A 22093-nucleotide genomic window follows, 5' to 3' on the forward strand; every position below is an offset into this window, starting at 1 on the left:
TATAGTCATTTAAAAAGTGATTTTGAGGGTTATAGTTGTTTGACTATAGAGTTATACAACAGACATATTCAAACTGAGAAGCATTCGAACATCTGCATTTTAATTTTATTTTAAGAAAATTGTATAGATTATTCTTTTAATTTTATTATCATCTTTCAGCAAATGTTATTTTTAGTCACCCTCTCCCCTTACCCTCCATGATACTCGCATCCCACTGTAAACTAGTTGTGTAGTGTGCAAGGCACTTGTTTTTGGGGAGATCTCAGCTCAGATTGGCAGAGTTGGGTGGATATGGAGATGCCTGTTCCACTTTTGAAGAATTCACTTTAAGAAGATTCCACTGTGTGCCTCTTTAAAGACTTTATCTCATGGGAAATTCTCTTTGAATCTGTGGCTTTCCTCTCTTCTCAGGATCTTTTGAATTCCTGACTTGTATCATATGTTAACTGTAAGAGACTTCCCTCTTTAAAGACCGAAAATGTCTTTTGCAGTCTGTTTTTTAAAGGGAAAGGCTTGTGAGAAATTAATGAAATACTACAGAAGCATCCAAGGATGCTGTGACAGATATGGCAGTTTCCTGCAATATTCTTGGGAGATCTTATTAAATTAAGTTGAAGTATTTTGGGGGATCCATTTGTATTAAATGAATAGTTTATGTATTGTGGGCTGGGACTGTATGTAACCTCTTGAGGGGGAGAGGTGACAGCTGTTTGACCTGGGGGTTCAAAGGACCATTTTGAACAAAATGAACAAGAATGGACTTTTGGAACAAATTGTGTCAAGTGGCTTGCCTGGAAAAATCTCTAGGGGGAAGTGAATGCAAATTCCCCACCTCCAGTTGTGCAAAATCCCAGCCCTGCTAGGAAGATAGGCCCTGATCATTGTCTGCTGATCACCTGTTATGAGTCCCAGTTCAAAGGTCCAAGGAATATATAGGAAAGATGAAATTACTCATGGTTGCTCTGGTTCTGAATGTGAGACAGTTACGAACATGTTACCCAGTTGTGGGTTTTGAAGGACTGACACCAACCAGAGCCAAGCCGGGTGCTGGGGTGATCTCTGGTATTCTTTTTAGCATGCATGTATGTTCTCTTAATTGTAATGCTTCTACCATAAGAATACATATGCTTGCTTATAAAAATCTCTAAGTGCAAGCAATTATACTGTTCATAGCCTCTGGAGAGAAAGGGAAGTGCAGATACTGGCCTTTTAGACAGTCTGGCTTTCAGGGGAACTCAGGATAGACAGGGAAATGTGCAGTCTGGAAAAAACTCAGTCAGGAAGGAGAGAGATATGGGTCTACCCAAGACAAGTGAAGGCTGAGGAGCTAGAAGTTTAAAATAGGTGCCCTCAAGAGACCATGGAGTGGGAATACAAGTGTGGTTGCCCTGAAGTGTGACAGATGTGCCTATGCTGGCAAAGCTTCTACCTCTAGCTTAGCAGCCCTGCCAGTATCAACAATGGTAGAGGCTGTAGTGTGGATAGATTGGAGTTAGACATTTTTATCATGTCTTCTACCTTGCCAAGCCTATAGCTTGTCATTCTCTAAGTCCTGCTTTAAAACTCACCTTTTCTGCAATGCATAAAGTACTGGTGATAATGGCAAGTCAGCTGCAGAGCTGTGATCACTATTACTGGCTGGCTAATAATTGTTTATATCCTATTATATTTATTTGTTATCGTGACCCACTTTAACAGGTGGATGAGATAGACATTTTGTCTTTTAGAGAGTAAGCTCTTTGGGACAGGGATTGTCACTTACTATATGTTAAGTTTAATAATGATCATTAATAATAGGTGTAACTTTTTTTAGAACAAATTTGGGGGGTTTCACTTCTATGGCTCCAAGTTCTAACAGCTTGTCTCCACTGAGAGTTAGTGCAGCGTGAGCCAGAGTGTGGATCTACAGCAGACTAGCCTTGCCGTGCACTAAGTGGCTGTGTGGACTCTGCTACCATGCGCTAGAAGTTCTGTAGTGTGGTTTGATGTACTTGAAATGGCAGTAGATCAAAGTGCACTAGGAACTTTCATTGCACGACAGCAGGGCCCACGTGGCCAGTTGGTGTGTGGCAAGCAACACACTGTAGAGTCACAGCTTGGCTTGTCACACACTAGCTGTCTCTGTAGAGAAGCCCTGACACCAAAAGTTTCAACCATGTGATAGCCTGCTTGATGGCTGTGTGGAACAAGTTGGTGGTTATAACTGGATATACCCATGTATTCACACTCTACCTGCTGTTGTAATAATCTTTGTGCAAAATATGCCTTGTGAGGTATTGCAAGAAAATGAACAACTCACTGGTCAATATCACGATGAAATGTATGTAGAAAAGTTACAAAGATAAGCTGAAATTAGGTCTGAAATATCAGACAAATCTGGGTAAACCAGTTTCTCAAAGACAAAAGACAAGCTAATGATCATCTAGTCTGACCTCCTGCACATTGCAGGCCACAGAACCTCATCCACCCACTCCTGTAATAGACCCCTAACCTCTGGCTGAGTTACTGAAGTAATCAAATAATGATTTAAAGACTTCAAGTTACAGAGAATCTGCCATTTACTCTAGTTTTAACAGCAAGTGACTAGTGCCCCATGCTGCAGAGGAAAGTGAAAAATCCTTGGGGTCTCTGCCAATCTGAGCTGGATGAAAATTCCTTTCTGACCCCAAATATGGTAATCAGTTGAACCCTGAGCATATTGGCAAGATCCTCAGCCAAACACCTGGGAAAGAACTCTCTGTAATCACTCAGAGTCTTCCCCATCTCCAACTATTGGGGAGTTTTGCCACTAGCAGCCACAGATTGGCTACTTGCCATTGTAGGCAGTCTCATCATACCATCCCCTTCATGAATTTATCAAACTCAGTCTTGAAGCCAGTTTGATATTTTGCCTCCATTGCTCCCCAGGGAAGGCTGTTACAGAATTTCACTCCTCTGATGATTAGAAACCTTTGTCTAATTTCAAGCCTAAACTTGTGGATGGCAGATTTATACAGAAGGTCAAATTAGATAATCACAATGGTTCCTTCTGGCTTTGGAATCTATGTCCAAAGAGTGAATGAGGCTGGAGAATGAATTTTTTTATCCTCTATTTGGGTAGACAAATCAAGTCAGCTGCTGCTTGTATTGAAACTGCTCCTTAGCTAAAGAAACTCATTCTCCAAGGCTGTCAGTCTGGCAGCTGCTAATTTCTGGGTTGTATAGTCCATCCTGCATCCCTCTTGTTGCTTTGGTGGGCTCTGCCCATCAATCCCAGTTATCAAATAAGATTGGTACATCTCATTAGTATGGAATTTCAATATTTTTTAAGAGATGGGGTAAGGGGAATGGAGATAAAATGTAATGTGGATTTTTACTGAGTGTGAACTTTTGAGCCTTCTTTGTTTTTCTAGTGGGATTAAGAGTATTCATATGTACTGGAGAGAAACTAGCAAACTGGATTGGTGTCTGGTTATGTTTGGTTACATTGGAATCTTCAGCCATCAAGGAATCCCAAGAAAGAAAAGCAAAACTAATATGTAACTCATCCTTCCATTGCCACACAAAGAACAGAGCTGATAGGCAGAAGAGAGTGGTACCGATTAGATCTGCAGCAGTGATTCACAGCCTGGGATTATAGTTTCTGCAATTTGCTTGAGTTTGTACAACCCAAATATCAGATAACATTAAGGTTTACATTTTCCATGGAATGGTGTCTCAAGAATGTATTGATTCCTGCAGCATCAGATTACTCCAGAGTTCGAGAAGACCAAAAGCAGAATTATACATTTTTTTTTCCTACTGACCTTGGAAAAACAAAATTGTATAACCACATATATAGCTCTGTGTGATCTTGAAGGACATGAATCTGAAAGTTGCTCATGATTTACCACAGCTTTTCTTTAAACAATTAAAAGGTACTCTTACTACATTATAAGAGAAACATTTGTTTACTTGTAGTTGGGTTGGTGTTGGAGAAGTGTGACGTACAGAAGGGGTGAGATAAGTTACTGCAATTCTGTGCCCTTATGTACAGCCCCTCTTTATGATAGGCTAGGCTCTGACATTGTTACTCTAACCTGGCAGTACCTGAAAGCCTGATCCAAAGCCCACTGAGAATCCTTCCATTAACTCCATCTGGGCTTTGGGTGATCAGGCCCTTATTTCAGAAGTACTTCCATTGATTTCAATGAGTCTACTCACAGAAGAAGGTGTTTTCAACAGGAGTGAGGATCTGGCCCTTTGTTTTTGCGATACCAGTTGACTGCGCATTTAAATTAAAATGTAACCTATTTTCTGAAAGAACTGATTTTAGGAAAATGAGATGAAATCTCAGACCAAATTTTCCAAGTTAGATATTAGGCATCATAGTCCATGTTTAAGCACCTAATCAGAAGTGGCCTGCCTTTCAGAGGTGCTGAACACCTACATTTCCTACTGGGTTTGTGTTTGAAACAGCAAGTCACTGGAAGCTGTGACTGCCCAGCACAGCCTCAGAATCATACCACTTCTATTTATATGCCTAGCTGTAGGCACTCAAGTTTAGCCTAAGATCTCACTCTGTGGGTGGATTTTTTTAAACTTTTCAGCTGCTTTGCTTAGAAGCCATAGACTTCTCTTTGTAAAAGTGCAGCTGTGACTAGCCTGTCATACAGTATTTTATTTTAAGAGTGGACAAGAGCTAGAGCAACATAACTCCTATTGTTACTTGTCATCTTGCATTAGTGAAATTCAATGTGTGCAGTTGTTCATCAAGGAGATGTGGCATTGTAGCTGCATATGGAGATGAAGGCTCCCCAGATGGACTGCAGTGAAAATTCCAGAGCAAAGATCACACAGCAGTTTTGCTCTTTGGAAATTGTATAATTGTGTAAGATGCCACATTACAGGCCTGGTAGTCTAAAAGGAAATAACAACAATGACTATTATTGGTCACATTATGATGGAATGGAATGCGACACCTTTAATGTGCTGGGGACGGAGTTATGCAATATAAAATGTCAATTTGAAGCTAGTCCAAAATACTATAATAGTACTAAATGTGAAATAATTGTAGAGGATGAATGCCAAGGTGCTTGAAATGTGTTTGTATTTGAGGTACACTAAAGTTCAGCAAACATCTTTAGATGTCAGTGTCAGTAAAAACAGGTCCAGGGGATCTGGTAGCAAACAATATGTTGCAAAATTCCATTTATAGTGAAGCAGAATGAAATTCACAGATGCACTACAATGGACCCACTGCTTTTCTCGTTAGAGCTAAAATTGGACTGAATCCTGTGCCTCTGGCCAAGTGGGAGGCATTTCACCGGGTTAGGAGTGGACATTTTCCCCACTTCACCTCTGAAGTTGTGGGTGGAGTTCCTGGCTCCCTTCTCAACAAAAGACAGTGCTCAGTGACTTCTTGTAATGGCAGAACTCCCTCTCTGCTTCTGTTCCTTTACTAGCTGCCGTTCAGAACCCCTTTGCAGGGACAATGCACTGACCCTGTGTAGGGAAAGGTATTACAACAAGCAGGGAGTCTATGTCCCTACCTAAGATTCCAAAGTTTGGCCCCTCCACCACAATGGGACTGCATCAGTTTTGTCTAGGATCTTTCATGGGTACAGAGAAGGGAACAAAATTTGCCACATAATGAAGTTACTCTGTGGAAAAAAAGATGATTTTGCTATAGCCTTTTGATGGAATCTCTCTCTGTAGATGGTTATATTGATAGCCCTCCACTTAATACCAGTATCCAAGTGCCTTTTCCTTGGTAGTTTGGAGATGTATTGTAGCCATTGGTTGGTTTCCCCACATTCCCAATACAGGGTATCCCCCGTTTCTCCCATATCTGATTCCTTGTTAGCAGCAATCCCAGTGCGGCCTGTCCTGTTGAGCAATTACATTGGCCTTTCCGTAGCAAACTTCAGATATTCAGGGGAAAACACATGCAATTACTAAACTGATCAGGATAGCGACTGTGGTGAATGGTGATAGTTGGCAGGAAACTGAAACCAGTCAAATCAGTTCATGCCTTTAGTGTATTAATATGTGAAATAGTCTGGTGCTGTATAGTAGGGGGAATACACAGCTACTCCCTGATCTACTTCCCTGGCTAGAGCCCCAGTATGCAGAGATAGTAAGCCAGACTAGGATCTGGTGACATCCTTTGCATAAAGCCACCCCCCAGCACACACAATGTGCTGGTATATATATAATGAGAAAAACTGCCGTAAAGTCTACTAGACAGTCGAGAAATCTGGCCTATATTTTTCTCTTTATATAAGTTATAAAGGAACCCAGCTGTATTGAAATTTGGTCTGCAGGTATGTAGCCAAATATTGAGCCTCTTTGTATGTAAAGGAGGACCGGATGAGATATTATAAAATGTTCTGAAACTCCCTAGTTCTGCTTATCTCTTGTTATCTCTTTCTTTCCCTAATGGGCTCCTCCACTGTCCCCCCTGTGAGAACCAAAGCCCCAGGGTTTGTTTTTGCTTTTTTTGGTAAGGTACTTCTTCTATTCATAAGGCATAGGTCATCCAATCAGGAAGCGAAAATAACACCGTGTGACTTATCAAATAGCAAATGGCAAAACACTCAGACTGGACAAACGATCCACGTGCTAATATTTGTTTGCACAAACAATGAATGAAGCAACTAGGAGTACTGAAACCAATTCACAGCAATAGCTAGATGGATTGGAAAAAAATTGTTATGAATTATTTGCTCAATTTTTAGGATGTCTCCCGCGTCTTCCCTTGGATTTTTCCTAAGCCTGAATATATGGATCACAGGGGATATAACACTGGGATTTACAAGAAAAAAACAACATTATTCTCCTCTATTTTGAACAGACTTTTTGTCAATGTATATTCTGTTGTGACTCACTCCCACCCCAAGTTGTTACAAAAAAGTTGTATAAAACGCATACAAGGTGCTGTGTGTTTGAAATAAAATGTTGTCGTTTTATTATTGGCTTTTGAAGCTGTTACTGGACTATTCCTTTTTTAAAATAAAGTATCTGCTTAATCTTTTGAGAATTCTGTCCAATATTATACAACTTTGTAAGACTATATGAAACAGCAAGATATGTTATGAATTTTTTTTTAACCAAGGTCTCTCATGAATGTTTTTTTTTTAATTTCTAGTGTGCTGTTTTTATTCTTTGTCAAAGTATTTTATTTTTTTCTACAAGAGGCTGAGAGTAACTAGGACTGCAGTTGTATTTTTATATATCTACTAACTGCTTTTCTTTGTAATGATGTGCTGCGTATGCTATGCATGAGTCTGAAAATACAACAATATAATAAATTAGAGAATGTTGATGATTGATTTGAAGATGCCTATTATTTTTACCCTAGTTCTGCGAGAGGAATACCAGGGCTGATGTTTGTAACCAGACAATCCACTGCTATCAATATCTCTTTAGATAAACCATTGGAAAAACACTCTGTACATGTCTTAGGAAGATAATAACCGCAATTAAATTGTGATTCTTTGGGGAGAAACCCTCAGCAAACCACTGATACAAATTTATTTGAGAGATTCCTTAGTAAGATATAGAGATATAATATAGAAAACATAAGTGACCGAGCATCCAGAAGACAAATCCTACTCTTGTTGGATTGCAGCTGGAGTCTAGCCACAGCAGGTGTCCTGGATTTGTGGTGGCAGGCACAGGTTCCTGTGCCTATCACCTGACTACAGTCACAAGCCCTATCCCCAGATTCTTGTTCTCATCTCATTCCATCTTTCTGACAGCTGCTGTACTTAGCTGCCCTGCTGTTTTCTAAGCCACCATGTAGCCCTTGTGGTAACTGACACCAGGATCCAGGGTGGAAGGTCAGCAGAAAAAGGAAAAAATAAATAAGAGTTGCAGACTTAAATGGATGCAATGCCACTAATTCCACAGGTTCATATGACCACCATATTTGGGAAATACTTTAAGGGGCATCATCTCTGAGGATAAAATAATCCAACTGGTGTGTGTGTGTGTGTATGTGTGTGTATGTGCACGCGCGGGGGGAGAGAAGTATGTTCCCTCTCCTCTCAGGCAATGACAAATAGCTGAAAATCTCCCTAATTTCAGAACATATGGTCCTCTCTTAGACTGAAAGAATACAACTTGTTGGTATAATTCATTCCCGCAAGGGTTTCAAATCACATTGGATGTGACTAATAAAATCTCCAGCCGTTCTTGTGACGTGTAAGTAGTTGTATATCCATTTTACAGCAGGCTAAGATAAGGCACAAGGTGCTTAACGGATTTGCTGAGTAAGTGACAGACCTGGGAATGGACCCGGGGGTCTGCCTGATGCCTGCTCTCCTTCTCTTTCAGTGTTAGACACCAATCCCTCTGTAAAAACTCTAAAAATAAATCCATGGCTAGGGCTCCCAGGCTCTAGGATAATATAAAAACAACTAATAAATGTATAGAAACTTGTTCTGGATAGAATGCAGATTTCCAACTTGATGTGACTTGCAGTCGTTGAGGCACAGCACCATGAAAATAGTGTTTATAACTTGGAATAGCCACAGTTGAAATGGTGTCCTCCAATAGACATAGCAGGCTAAATCACTATTTATTTTGTATTCATTCTTTATTCAGGCAACCTCTCATTAACTTCATGGTAGTATCCCCTGTGTTCAGAGGATCACCCTTTCATTCCCTCCACAGGAGAATAAAATCAAATCAAGCACTACTCAAAGTGACGGCTGTCTGAGCAGTACTATTCAGTGGTAAATATATTCTGTATTACACAATGTACAGTAGGTAGTGAGACAGTGTAGCCAGAGCAAAGAATAGCAGCAACTTGCTTTCAGGTATCTGATGTTAGAGTTCTGCATTCTGAAAAGAACTTATTGCTTGCAGACAGGACTGTTTTATTGCAGGAGTAGTAAAAAAAAAGAATGCTGTATTGTGTTTAAAATAATCAAGATTCGTTGGTATATGTCACTAATGAGTCTGTGGCCAAGAAAGTGATGAGTAACTGTTAAAACCAAACTGTAGTGACAATGCTCAGTGGGTGACAGGAAATCAGCACGAGCTTTGCTTGAGCTGGAAGGAGTAAAATTTTCAATAAGAACCTCAGCATTCCAGCCAGCTGGAGAGTTGCATGCCCCATCCCCATCCAGAAGCTTACTTCCTGCCACCAACTGAGTATTGTTAAAACAAAACTGCATTAACAGTGACTCATCATTTTCTTGACTGCTTCTTCTGTAGTAGAACAATTCAGCCTAACACCAATCAGTTCCCTTCAGAATAATGTTCAGATATCATTTGAAAGAAGATTTTAAGGAGGCTCTTCTGTAGTAAAGAAGAATAATTCCTCTCTCTCCAGAAATTTCTCAGATGAAATTCTGTGGCCTGTGTTATACAAGAGGTCAAACTACATGATCAAATCCATTCCTTCTGGCCTTAAAAATCCATGCATCTGTTGTTCTTTGCGCTAGCTAAGATGGCTTACCCTCTACCTGTTGTAATGCATTACATGCTTTTCACTGAAATACCAGCATTCTGCTCTCCGTAACTTAAAGCCCTGTTTGATTTTCTTTTAGGTCACTGGGAAGGGTTGATTTTATGCATCTTTTTTGTGCAGTGAGGGTGCCCTCATCTTTTTGTGATTTAATGCCTCACCTGCCCCCAACCCTTGTTGTGACAAATCTCTCTGCGTGAGGCGTTTTGTACAGCATTCCTTTTTGCCTCAGTTTCCAATCTTCTGCTTCTCTTGCCGTTTGTTTGTCTTGTCAGTTGGGTCCAGATTGTGGCCTACCCTGCATGTTCATGTAGGGGAGTAAGGGAAGTAACATATCCCTTTATTTCCTTTCCCCAGCTACCTATACTGTGGGAAACAGCGCAGAAGGGAAAGTGGCTTCCATGGGGTTATTACATTCCCCACCCTTGGACATATGTGTGGGGAGGGGGCAAGAAAGGGTGGGAAGAAGGCAGATTTTTTGACTCCTCCCCACTTCCTCCCCGCACAGGCTGGGCTATGTATACTGTAGGAGGTATAGGGCTCGGCTCAGGATGCATCCCCTATCACCTCTCTGGTGCAAGGGGAAACCAGGAAGCAGATTGGGACACTGAATCACAACTTATTTGGGGTGCGGAGGGGGGGCTGCTCTCTGGGCAGCACAGCTCTTTGTTGTCTCATAAATGCAGATTGTGGAAAAGCCACAATGTAGCTCATTGATGGACACTCTTTAGGGGTTCCACAGTTGTTTCAGAGTACCTGTTTGTTTATACAGTGCCTAATACAATGAGGCGCTGATGTTTGGTTGGGTATTGTAATCCAAATAATAATAAGGAAGTTGGAGACTGGGTTTTTTTTTCAGGGTTCCATTTTTGTCCCGTCTCTATTTGACTCAAACATTTTTTTGTTTAACATCAATCACCGACTTACCTTTGTTTATTTCCCTTGCTATTAAACCGTGATTACTAAAATTCCTCCCAGTAGAGCCTTTTATAATTCTCAGTTTCCCTAATATCTTTAATTTTCTGTCTCAATTTCCTTCCTCACTGCTAATACCTGCGATTTTTAACTGAAAAATGTTGCAGTGGAACCCTATTGAGTAATGTAGCTATGGCGAGCTGAAATGTCCTAATCAAATCTCACACCTAATATGGAGCTTGGATGCCAAGGTAATTTGAAAGTAGGTAATGCACTTGTTATTCGATTGATGAAAAGTCATTCATTATTCACTATCCTACACATCAGGAAACGTGGAGACGAACAGTGGGCGTTTGAGTTAGATTGCAGGACGGGGTTCACTATGGTGTATAAGTATCCTAAACGAGAAGGAGTTATTGGGAAAAGGAAAGGAGCTGATCTGTAGTTGCACAATGACATGTTTCATTTAAAAAAAATTGTGAAGAATTTGGGTATCTGAACCTTCAGGAATCCCCTCATTTCTCACTGAACTCAAAGGGATTATAAGTCTTATATTTACCACACAGGTAAGATGTTCCTTAAAGCTGTCTTAAATGTATGAGGCCCAAAATGTGCTGTTCCGGAACATCAGGCCTCCATGACTTCAATTTTCTTTAATAAGTAGCTTCAAGTTTTACTTGCAGTAGGAACCATATCTCTACATTGTGACTTGGATTCTATCTAGACAGCTGTGGCCTAGTTCTAATCTTCCTTACATGAGTTAAAATCACATGTAAGCTGGCAGACATCAGGGGAGATATAGTGCTTTAAAAACTGGTCTGCATAAGATCAAAATCAGCCCTGATGGGCCAGATTCTGCTCTGGATAAATCTAGAGTAAGTCAGTTGATTTCACTGGAGTTGCTTCTGATTTACTCTAGTGTAAGTGAGAGGAGAATCAGACTTTGCTTTCAAGAGTGCTCCTTGACCCCTTAGCTTTCAGTCCCATAGGATGCCTGGTAATGTTTGCACTTTTCTAATCCTGCTGGTTTTGTGGGAGGAAATTCAGGTTAATTATCCCACTGGGGCTAGTGATCAGATCCAGAATGTGCCTTTATCTCACTTGCTTGGAATGGGGAAGATAAGAACAGATTCTTTCCCTACATAACCCAGTGATGGGGGGTGCAAGAATCTGAATAGGATAGAATAGCCCACAAACAGGAGAGGAGGTTGTCATGCTGTCTGGAGTAGCTCACAACTGTGAGTGCCTACCACAGGGCAGACTGTCAAAACAGGGCAGACACTCCAAACTGGTGGTGTGTTCTATCATTAGATTTCATCAGCCTGGTAACAAATGTGATTACTTCTGGATCCCTATGACAGTCTTATCCTGGAGTCACAGACAGTCCCCTTGAACTCTCCACTCTATCTTGCCACCGAGACAAACTGTACTTAGCAATAAATGGTCTCTCTCTCTCTCTCTCTCTCTCACACACACACGTTGCTTCCAGTCCCAGATCAATTGGAACCCTAAATCTTACATCACAGACAACACCTGTAGCCAATCCTGTAATAAACCATCCAAAGGTTTATTAACAAGGAAAAAGGAATCAGAATTATTTACAAGTTTAAGCAAGCAAACACATACACATGAGTTACCATCCAAATCCGAAGAGTGACAGAATTATAGCAATCTGTCTAGTCCAAGTGTCTTTTAGGGCAGCCCCAGGAGGCAGCCCTGGGGATCTTGGGCTTCAGTTTACAGTGTCTGGCCCTTCAGAGTTCAAACAGTGAAAAAGAAGCAGTTTTGTCTTATCAGGGATTTTTATTCACATAGTCCAAATGATGGGACAAGTTCTCCTCTTCAAGGTGGTGGAGGTGGAGGGAGCAATCAATAAAGTCTTTTGTCCTCTGATGTTCCATAATGGCTTGCCTGGTGTCTGTGGGCCTTCTTTTGTTGGGCTGGAGATAATGCCTGTGGCAGACTAGCATTTCACACTAGGTAATGTTTCTCTCCTGACTGTGGGGTTTACAGTTACAGTGTAAATACTTAAACATTACCTTATAATGTGGGGGATATAGATATTTGAGATTAATGCATGCAGCAATATTCATAGAGTCTAAACACTAAATATATTCTTGGAAGAATGATACCTCTTTTGAGGAAAACTATCATACAGGTGACCTGGTCTGGTCTCCAGCTACGAGGCTGTCAGTTCTTAGCTAATGCCTACAGCCTGCTACTGCCACAGACATGATGGCAGCTGGCAGTCAGAACCTGGCTGGTTTGGAATGGGCAATCTCAAGAAACAATTGAATGGAAGGTGATATTCAATAGCCATGCTACTCATTTCCTATTAATCCAGGCATTTCGTAGCCCAACCATGAGTATGTATGCTAGTACTGGCAGTTCTGATTCTTGCAGGTGGTACTCTAATGACTTGATTCTCCTCTCAGTCACTGGGGTAGATAGGGGTAACTGCCCCTGACATCAACGGATTCACATGGTGATAAACTTTTGGGAGATCAGGATCAGATATCAAGGATAGGTCCAGCCCTGTGTTTAGGCAAAACTTGCCATTGGCAATGGGACCTTCAATCAGTAAGCACGAAATTCATGCATTTTTTGGCTAAATTTCCATATCAATTTATAGTATTCCAGTAGCAGCTAGGGAAGTTTCAGTTACAGATCCCAGCCTCTTTGGGCTAGGTGTATCACAGGTAACAATGAAGAAAGGCCCTGCTCCAGAGAGCGTACAATATAGCTGTGAAATGACATACAATAGGGCAGGTGATCTTCAAGCAAATGGGAATGGAGGATGGGTTGGGAGTGTGAGGTAATTAGTAAAGTGAACGGAGTATAGCCTCAAAAGAGAAGCTCCGTGGGAGTGAGTTGAAGGCATTATGCCAGAGGTAGGTTTTTAAGGAGCGATTTAAGAGGATAAGATGGCAGCTTTGTGGAATATGGTGGGGAATTTTTTCACATGTGTAAGGGGTGGCATGGGAGCAGTTGTGAGTACAGGGGGTGATGAAGGCTGATATCATTGGTAGAGTAAAGGTGAGGGTCGATGGCTTGGCAAGCTAGCAGATCTGATAGATAGGGCAGAGCTATATGATTAAGGGCTGGGGGGGCAAAGACTAGAACAAGTGTGATGTGGTAGAGGAGAGGGAGGGATCTTGTTGGAGGCATGAGTCAGGAAGATGGCAATAGCTACATTTGGAGTAGATTTGAGGGGATGGGGCATGTGGCTGGTAGCAAGGCAAGAGAAGAAATAACCTAACCTTCCTCAGCACTAACATCGGTGCACAAAAGTAGAGCGCGTACAAAGTATAACTGGGTATGAGTTGGTCCATTTACATGTAGGACATGATTCTGACCTGACACCAGTTTATTCTAATGTAGCTCCATTGGCTTCAGTGGAATTACTCCGGAATTACACACATATACATGAAAGGTAGAGTAAGACCTGTAGATTCTCTATGAGCACTTTTATACTCAAAAATTGCACGTAGGACTGAAGGCCTTTGAAAATTTGTCTGTGTCCCAGGGTTAGACTACTGTGCAGAATATACACCTATCAAGCCACTTAGAAGATCCGCTGCTGAATGTAGAATATGCATCAATAGGTAGAAAAACCTTAGAGCTTCAATGTAAATGATGAATTACTCAATGTGTTTGAGAGTGGGATGGGTAATCATATATATATATATTTAAAGACAAACCACCACAGATCAACGTCTTTTTTTTAATCAAAGGGATCAGGTAATAATTGTGCTTAGCTACTTTGCACACATGGGTTTTATTCATATAAGAGGTGTAATAATCTGTCAGGACACTTCTACTCAAAGAGAAATGAATGTGTGCAAAATGGCAAACTGTATGCAAAACAGTAACATTCAGTCCCATCCACAACCAATATATCAGGCATTTGCTTATGTGTGCCTCCCTGGGTAACTATGGATTAGTGGGGGATTAAACTTCAGTATAAGAAGAATCTCCTACTAAATTTCCCTGTTTTTAAGGCTACCACTGAGAAGAGAGATCTGTAACATTCCACCTGTGTATAAATCGATTCCAATCATCATTTAGAAGGTTTCAGGCTGTTTCAGCTGTAGGATAGCACAGTACAGCAGAGAAAGTATTTTCCCCTCTTCTCTACTGACAGTTTTGTTATGAAACATGGAGCGTTTACATTTAGGGTATTCAGCCCAGTGTCTCATACACATAGCTCTGTTATCTTGGCTTCAAGCCTATTGTGAAACTCTCATTACATGCGGCAGAGTCCCTATCACAAACAATGGGCTGCCAGCTCCTGTAGATAAGCCTTTTTTGGATATAAATGATATTCTAAAAAAAGATTGATGATTTCCTATTTCCTTTTAAGCTGTATCTGCATTAAGGAAATGTGCCAAATTGCTCATTTCAGAGCTCTCCCACTTCTCCTCCCAGCCCTGCTCCCAAATCCTCGGATTCAGCTCTGGACAAGGTGAGAGGTCAGAGGCCTCCTTGTTAATGAGAGAGGAGCCTCTGATTTCCACATTAATTGAAGCATTTACATTTTTTCTGCAGAAGTAAAATGCAAAACTAAAATCTTCTTTGGAGATTTATAACCCCACAATGGGTTCTTTTACCCCTCACTCCCTTAATTATCCCAAATTATCCTAACTCTCACAAAGAAGAAAAATTAATATTAATATACCATTTAGAATCTACTCTAAAATGTAGTAGAAAATGGAGTCAATAATAATGATAAAGAGGGTATCTGAGATGATTTGGAATATATAATCTTCTCTTCATTGCAGCTTCTTTATACTAGAGTAAGCCAGGAATAGTTTGTCTTGCATTCATTTAGCAGAGCAGCAGAGCAATTTTTGTGCTGCATTGATTTTCAGTATATAAATAAAAGCTTGGTAAAATATTGCCCTGTCCATTAGATACAACATTTTGGCTTCCAGCCTTGATCAGAAAGCATTTCAGGGTAAAAGAAGTCAAATAGCTTGTACAGAAGAGATGTGAGATAATGTGTTTGTGTTTGTATGCGGAGCAGGTCATGGGGTGAGGATCATTTCTGCATTATAGATGAAAGAGAGCGAGAAGAAAAGAGCAGGTATAAAATGAAGATGAGATGAAGCAGAAATTATAATTTATGTTCGGCAGATGAAAGAAAAGAGAGATTTATAGCTATTGGAAGTGCAAATAGTTGGGTCAAATTAATCAGAAACTGCAAATGTTCAGTCCATACATAACGGACCTACACCAGAGTGGGGTGAGGTGTGTGACTGAGTGAGAGAGAGCAAAGCAGACAGTTAAAGGGAATAAGGCAAAGATGTGAAAGACAAAGAGGAGTGTCTCTACAATAAGCTCACCTGTTTGCTTGGGTAACTTCTTCATTTTAGACAGTGAAGGCTGAGAACATGCCATCATCAGCACTAGCTGTTGCTTAGCTTTGCATGATGCATTAAACACTTTTAACATGTCTGTAATAATCAGATGATGCCATATTGGCACCCCAAATCCCAACTTTCTTTTCTCCAAATGTTGGGGTCTTCGGTTTTAGTTCCAGGTCACATCCTTCAAGTGACCCTTTTTCCCTGGGTTTGGTTTGGAAGTGGAGCAAGATATCAGAAAACCTGTGAGAGCAATTTACAGGATTTTGGCTTCATTGACTCTGAACTCAAACCTTAGTCCAGGTTTGACATCAGACCTGAGCTCAAATGTACGTTTGGGTCTCATCATTACCTCCTAGTCCCCATCTCTGATTGTTATAGCAGCTTTCAGGGCTTACTTCATTAGACTGCCATTGAAACCACAGCATTCTAAATAACACTTGTCCTATGAGAGTCTTGGGCCACACCTGCCCTGACATTATGCCCTCATGTTTATTATCCTCTGTAAATTATAGTCGCTCTTTATTTTTCATATGGTTTTGGTAAAGTTTAGTCCTGTGCATAGATTTAGATTTTTAAGGCCAGAAGAGACCATTAGATTATCTAGTCAGACCTTTCAGGAAGGCATCTAGTTGCACTTTTTTTCTTATTCTATATTCACCTCCATTCACTATCTTAGGGTACATCTATACTACCCGCCAGATCAGGGTATCGGGGATCGATTTATCGCGTCTCGTCTGGACATGATAAATCCGCTAATTGATGCCTGTACTCCACCTCGGCGGGAGGAGAAAGCGCAGTCAACAGGGGTGCCGTGGCAGTCGACTCGACACCATGAGGACGGCTAGGTAAGTCAAACTAAGATACTTAGACTTCAGCTACGCAAATAGTGTAGCTGAAGTTGTGTATCTTAGTTCGAAATGCACCCCCCCTCAGTGTAGACCAGCCCATACAATGATAACTTTGACAACGTATTACTTGGGTGGTTGAAAGCACTAGCCAAAATGAAGCCTGTCTTGGTAGCTGCTATACACCATCACGTATTGTACTTAAGGACTTTGGGAGAAGCACCTGTTTGTATTTTAAAAGAAAACAAATCAATAGCATTAGTGAAAAAAACAGTGATAACAGACCCGAGACCAACCTTGCAATGAAAAAAGCAAATCTTTGTTGATCTTTAGCTGAAAACAGTCTTTACTCCTTTTACAAGCATGCACATCCTTCTTATGTTTTCATAGCTTGCAGGAATCCAGGGCCTGTTCATGAGAAGGTACTGAGAAACACAACTGCCGTTAAAGTCTGTGGGAGTTGTGAACACCCAGCATCGTGCGGGATCAGGAGTCTATAGTATAAGGAGCCACGTATTTGTTATATTGCAGTTGTGACTGCTTGTGTAGGTTTAGATTTTTGTCTGCTGATACGGACCTACAGTTAAAGAGCTCTGGAACATGAATTTAGTTTTGGCTTAGGCCACCTGTGAACTGAGTTCTGTATGCCTCAGCATTCTCTTGAAGGACAGATTACTTGAGAGAAACCATGATCCTAGTGGTTGGTGATCCCTTATTGGAAGGCAAAGTTTTCAACCTCCTTATATTTAATCTGAAAGTAGAAAACATGTATCAATGGTAACAATAAGCCTATCTAATTTACTTATGGATGTTTTGAGAAGCTGCCAGAGAATACTTGACCAAGGATAAGGGTGTGCTGGGAGTGCAGAAATGAGATTTTTTTTGTTTTAGATTATAATAAAATGTTCAGTGTTTCACAGCCCTCTTGATTGCCTTTCGTGACATCCTCACCTGTTCCAGGCATTGTGACAAACTACCTGGAAAACACTAATCTAGTTAAAACATAGGTTTGGGAACCAAGAGATCTGGGTTTTATTCCTAGCCTTTTCATAGACTTACTCTGTGAGTTTGGCCAAGACAATCAACTGCCTTTTGCCTCAGTTTCCTCATCTATAAAATGGGGATAATTATAGCACAACACCTGTCTGAGGAAGATATAGAATTATTACTAATGTTTACAAAGAACTTTGAGCTACTTGATGAACACGCTGTAGAAGCACGAGGTATCATTGGATTTCTACCTTGTTTCAGAAAATCACTAGTGAGAAAATTAGACAAAGAAAGTGGAAGCCTTCATATTTGAGTGCAGTTTGAAATGGCTACCATATGCTATTATGTTGAAGGTCGCAGAATGATAAGTTTAAATAGCATATTCAATATCTTGGTCAGTTGGTCACTAAAAGTATGTGACCATAATAGCATCAGTCAGTACCACAGTTAACTTTTACAGAAATAATAAAAAGTGCTGCATTTTAGATACCCTCTTCATTTTGGTTTCTCCATAAAGTGATGGGGGCACAAGGCTAGCATAACAGCATTTTATTATTAAAACAGGGGTTTAATTTCATAAACTCCATTTTGATTTGTTCTCTGGTTAAAAAAAACAAAACAAATTTTGGGGGGGATTACCTTGTTAGTTTCCAGGATGGTTTGCTACCAAAAAAAAAAAGATGAGCTATCACAAAAAGGGAAGGATAACATTTACGAGAAGAGGAGGAGGGGAATAATACAGTAACTGCCTAGGGATGATCTAGGCTGAATATCAATCCTTGTAGCTGTGTATTTCTTTAACCACACTTTAAAATTTTTTTTATTAATGCTATGGGAGAAAGCAATCCAAAGGAGTGGCTACTTAACATTCATTTGAATAAGGTATTGGTGAATTCCAGATGCCAACCTCATGTTTTACTATTGTTTGGGGAAATAAAAAGGTGTATTTCCTTTATGTTCTTATTTGATTTTCTTCAAGAGACTAGTTTTATCCTGCATCACAGGAGAAAACTACATTGTGGCTCATTTACATGAAAACTACAAAGTCTGTGTGGCTGGCTGGCTGGCTTGACCTGACTGGGGAAGGCTTGCTTTTCTCTTCCTTGCTGGAGGCCCCAAAGGCCACATTTGTCATACAGTCACTTTACTATCAGTGTGTAATTAAATGTAAAGCACTTTGGGATGCTCAGATCTATAAAGAACTGCCATAGAAATGCAAACAGTATTTCTGCAGACAAACACAAAAGCAAAACGAAACAAACAAGAAGGCTTGTACGGGCTAAAAATGTGAACATTGGCAGATACATGAAATATTACAAAGAGAAGAGAATATTTCCGAAAAACAAATCAATACAAGGGGAGGGGAGGAGGGAGATTTACGTGGGAAAGGTGATTGATGCGAGAAATTTCTGGCTTGAGAACTGAGATAATTAAAAAGATAAAATGCAACCTACAAAATACAGTAACATTTCTTGGTATTAAAATTTGTATTGCTAGAATGTAGTTTGAGCTCTGATCATCCCCTATGTGGGATAATCTGCACAGGGGACTAGAAACTCTGCAAAAGTCCCATTTCAGAATCCCCTTTGATGTTGCTTCACTGGAGATGGTTTTTGTCTTCCTGTGAAATGAGCATGGGGTACAGCCACTCCCCCAAAACTGTGAGTGCCATGGAATCCACCAGAAGGCCAGACCTTTTGTGAAGAGGCTCTGTACCTCCATATTGCCTTTGGAGCTCTCCTTCCTTGTGCACCCTACTTAGCTCCATCACTGCCCATATTTTCCAGAAAAACCCACCCACCAAACAAGCTTCCTACCTTGGAGGTCCCAGATGACATTTGGCTCATATTGAAAAAAGTCTTACTTGCTTGCTCATGAATCCAACCAACCTTTTTTCCTTCTCTTTTACCCTAGTGTAGGTCTTTGCCTTTTTTTGAAATCAAGGGACGATGATTACAATCTTTACCATGTATTAAGGTTTTTTGTGTATGGGTAGCAGTCATAATTAGGGTTCAGATGCACAATAGGATTAGGAAATTTTCATTCACAGTTCTTGTTCTCCTCTTCCTTTTTTCTTTTCTCTTTTAGTTGTTCATGACTAAGGCTATGTTTTAGTCACAGGTATTTTTAGTAAAAGTCATAGACAGGTCATGAACAGTAAACAAAAATTCACAGCTCATGACCTGTCCGTGACTTTTACTATATACCAGGTGCAGGCAGGGTGTGTGTCTGGGACCCCCACTGGTGTTAAGGGGGAGAACGGTGGCGGCAAAGGGCCAGGACCCCTGCTGGTGCTGGAGGGGAGGGTTGGCAGAGTGGGTAGGCTCCCTATCCAGCTCTGACTGGTGTGTCTCTGCAGCTCATAGGGGAGGGGTGGCCAGGAGGCTCTGCGTGCTGTTCCCGCCACAAGTGCTGGCTCTGCAGCTCCTATTGGCTGGGATCCACTGCTAATGGGAGCTGTGGGGGTGGCACCTGCAGGGGCAGGCAGTCCACGGAGCCCCCTGGCCCCTCTGCCTAAGAGTTGCAGGGACATGCTGGTGGAAGCTGGGGAAGACCCCTCCTCCCCCCGGTAAGCACTGCCCCACACCCAACCCCCTCTCCCAGCCCTGAGCCCCATCCCACACACCCAAAATGCTGCTGCTGCTGGCAGGGGCTGCCCAGGTCGGGCAGCCCTTGAGCCAGCACCAACCACAGCAGAAGTCACAGAGGTCACGGGAAGTCATATAATCTGTTACTTCCGTGATCTCTGTGATAGACATGCACTCTGATTCATGACAAAACCTCAGATGTGTTACCATAATGCTGGTTTAGTTTGTGTTGGAATTTCTAAATTAATTAATAAATAAATCTTCACATCAGTTGACAAAACGCATAGTACAACACATTCCCTGCCCTAAAGGACTTATGAGAGTACATTTAGCCCGTTCCCTAATGCTTTGCCTATAGTTGCTCAAGACTGGGCCTAAGTGAATCCCATACAATTCTGTGATTAGTTTCTTAGGCACAGCTGTAGGAAAGCTGGAGCATTCACATGCATGAGAGTTTGAATAATGATGTGCACGGCCAATTTCTTACCAATTAAATTAAAAATTCATTTGAATAAGGCTATGGTCAATTCCAGATGTTGACCTCATGCTTTCCCTTTTATTTGAGGAAATAAAACTGTATTTTCCTTATGCTCTCATTAGATTTCCCTCAAAAGACTAGTTTTCACCTGTGCATCGCATGTAGAATCAGCAGTGTGGTCCATTTACAAGAAGAATGCAGTGTGTGTCAGTTGTGTTCTCCAAATTGCTGTTTACTCTATAGACCATAACGTGGTTGAAGGTTGGCAAGCGGCATCATCTGGCTTGGATTAAAAAAGGCTGCATTTACACTGTCAAAATTTAGACCCCCTGAGGGCAGCAATTGTGGGAGCTGTACTGTAGACTGGGTTCATTTTGTTTTGTTTAATCCATGAGGGAAGAGGAAAGTCAGAGCCCTGTTTACACTGCAGTTTCCATTGTTATCATCAGGACAGCTTCATTGGCTTTGTAATATTAACATGATTTTCTTTCCTACTGTAGATGAGGCGTACCCCTGTACTCAAAATGACTGTACCCCTGATTTGCCGATGCTTGGAACAACAATCAAATGATTGATCCATTTTACTACACATCCATAGTGTCTTTCGAGCCACACATCCCTGAAGTCTCTGTATATAACGCTATGGTTGCAGCTGAATTTTGTGATGACAGGTAAACCAGATTAGATTCAGTCTTAATTTTAAAACATTGAAAATCCATCAGCATCTCTGTCTTGCAAAGAGAATAGATTTTTCCAAATAGGAAAGAAAAAAATATCCTCATAAAAGCGAACTTCAGTGGACCCAAGAAGCGGTCTAAGTGGCTTTTGTACATTGCCAATCCATTTTCCTTTCTTTACCTTGTTTTAAAACATTGGCCCCTAAAAGGTTTTAAACAAGGAGGGATGTTTTGAAAGTGGAATAATAGAAAGCACTAAATATTTTATTAGTGATTTATGAAAACATGCCTTTACTTTATTTCTTTAATAGAAAAAAACCCTGACAGTTAGTGAAATGATGAGGATTAATGTATGAAAATGTGTTTTATGGCAGTTTCTGAGTAATGGATTCATAAACAGTTCCCTTTTTTTCTTTTTCTTTTAAGTCAAAGTGGATTACAAGACGAGTGGCGAATTACTGTAGTCAGATCAAATAAAACAGGCAGGCTATGGTTTTTCCTGTAACCCCAGACGCAGGTCACCAAATCTTCCATTCTATCATGTACCATCTCCAATAGGACCCTTTCACAGCTATTATCCTAAAAGTTCACTTTGTGCCATGGGTTATAGCAAAGAACAGGTCAGGTGAATATTTGAACAGTTTAATTTACTGCAAACATTGCTTGCTTTAAGCTATGTTTCAACCAAAAAATGATTTTTCATTCTCTATTTAGGCTTTTTTTTGCAATTACCAGTAAGTTTATGGCTTTCTTTTCTTAAAGGTGACAACTTAATTTTAAATATTAATAGATACC

The sequence above is a fragment of the Chelonoidis abingdonii genome, chromosome 3 (assembly GCF_003597395.2).
Source record: "Chelonoidis abingdonii isolate Lonesome George chromosome 3, CheloAbing_2.0, whole genome shotgun sequence".
NCBI lineage: Eukaryota > Metazoa > Chordata > Testudines > Testudinidae > Chelonoidis > Chelonoidis abingdonii.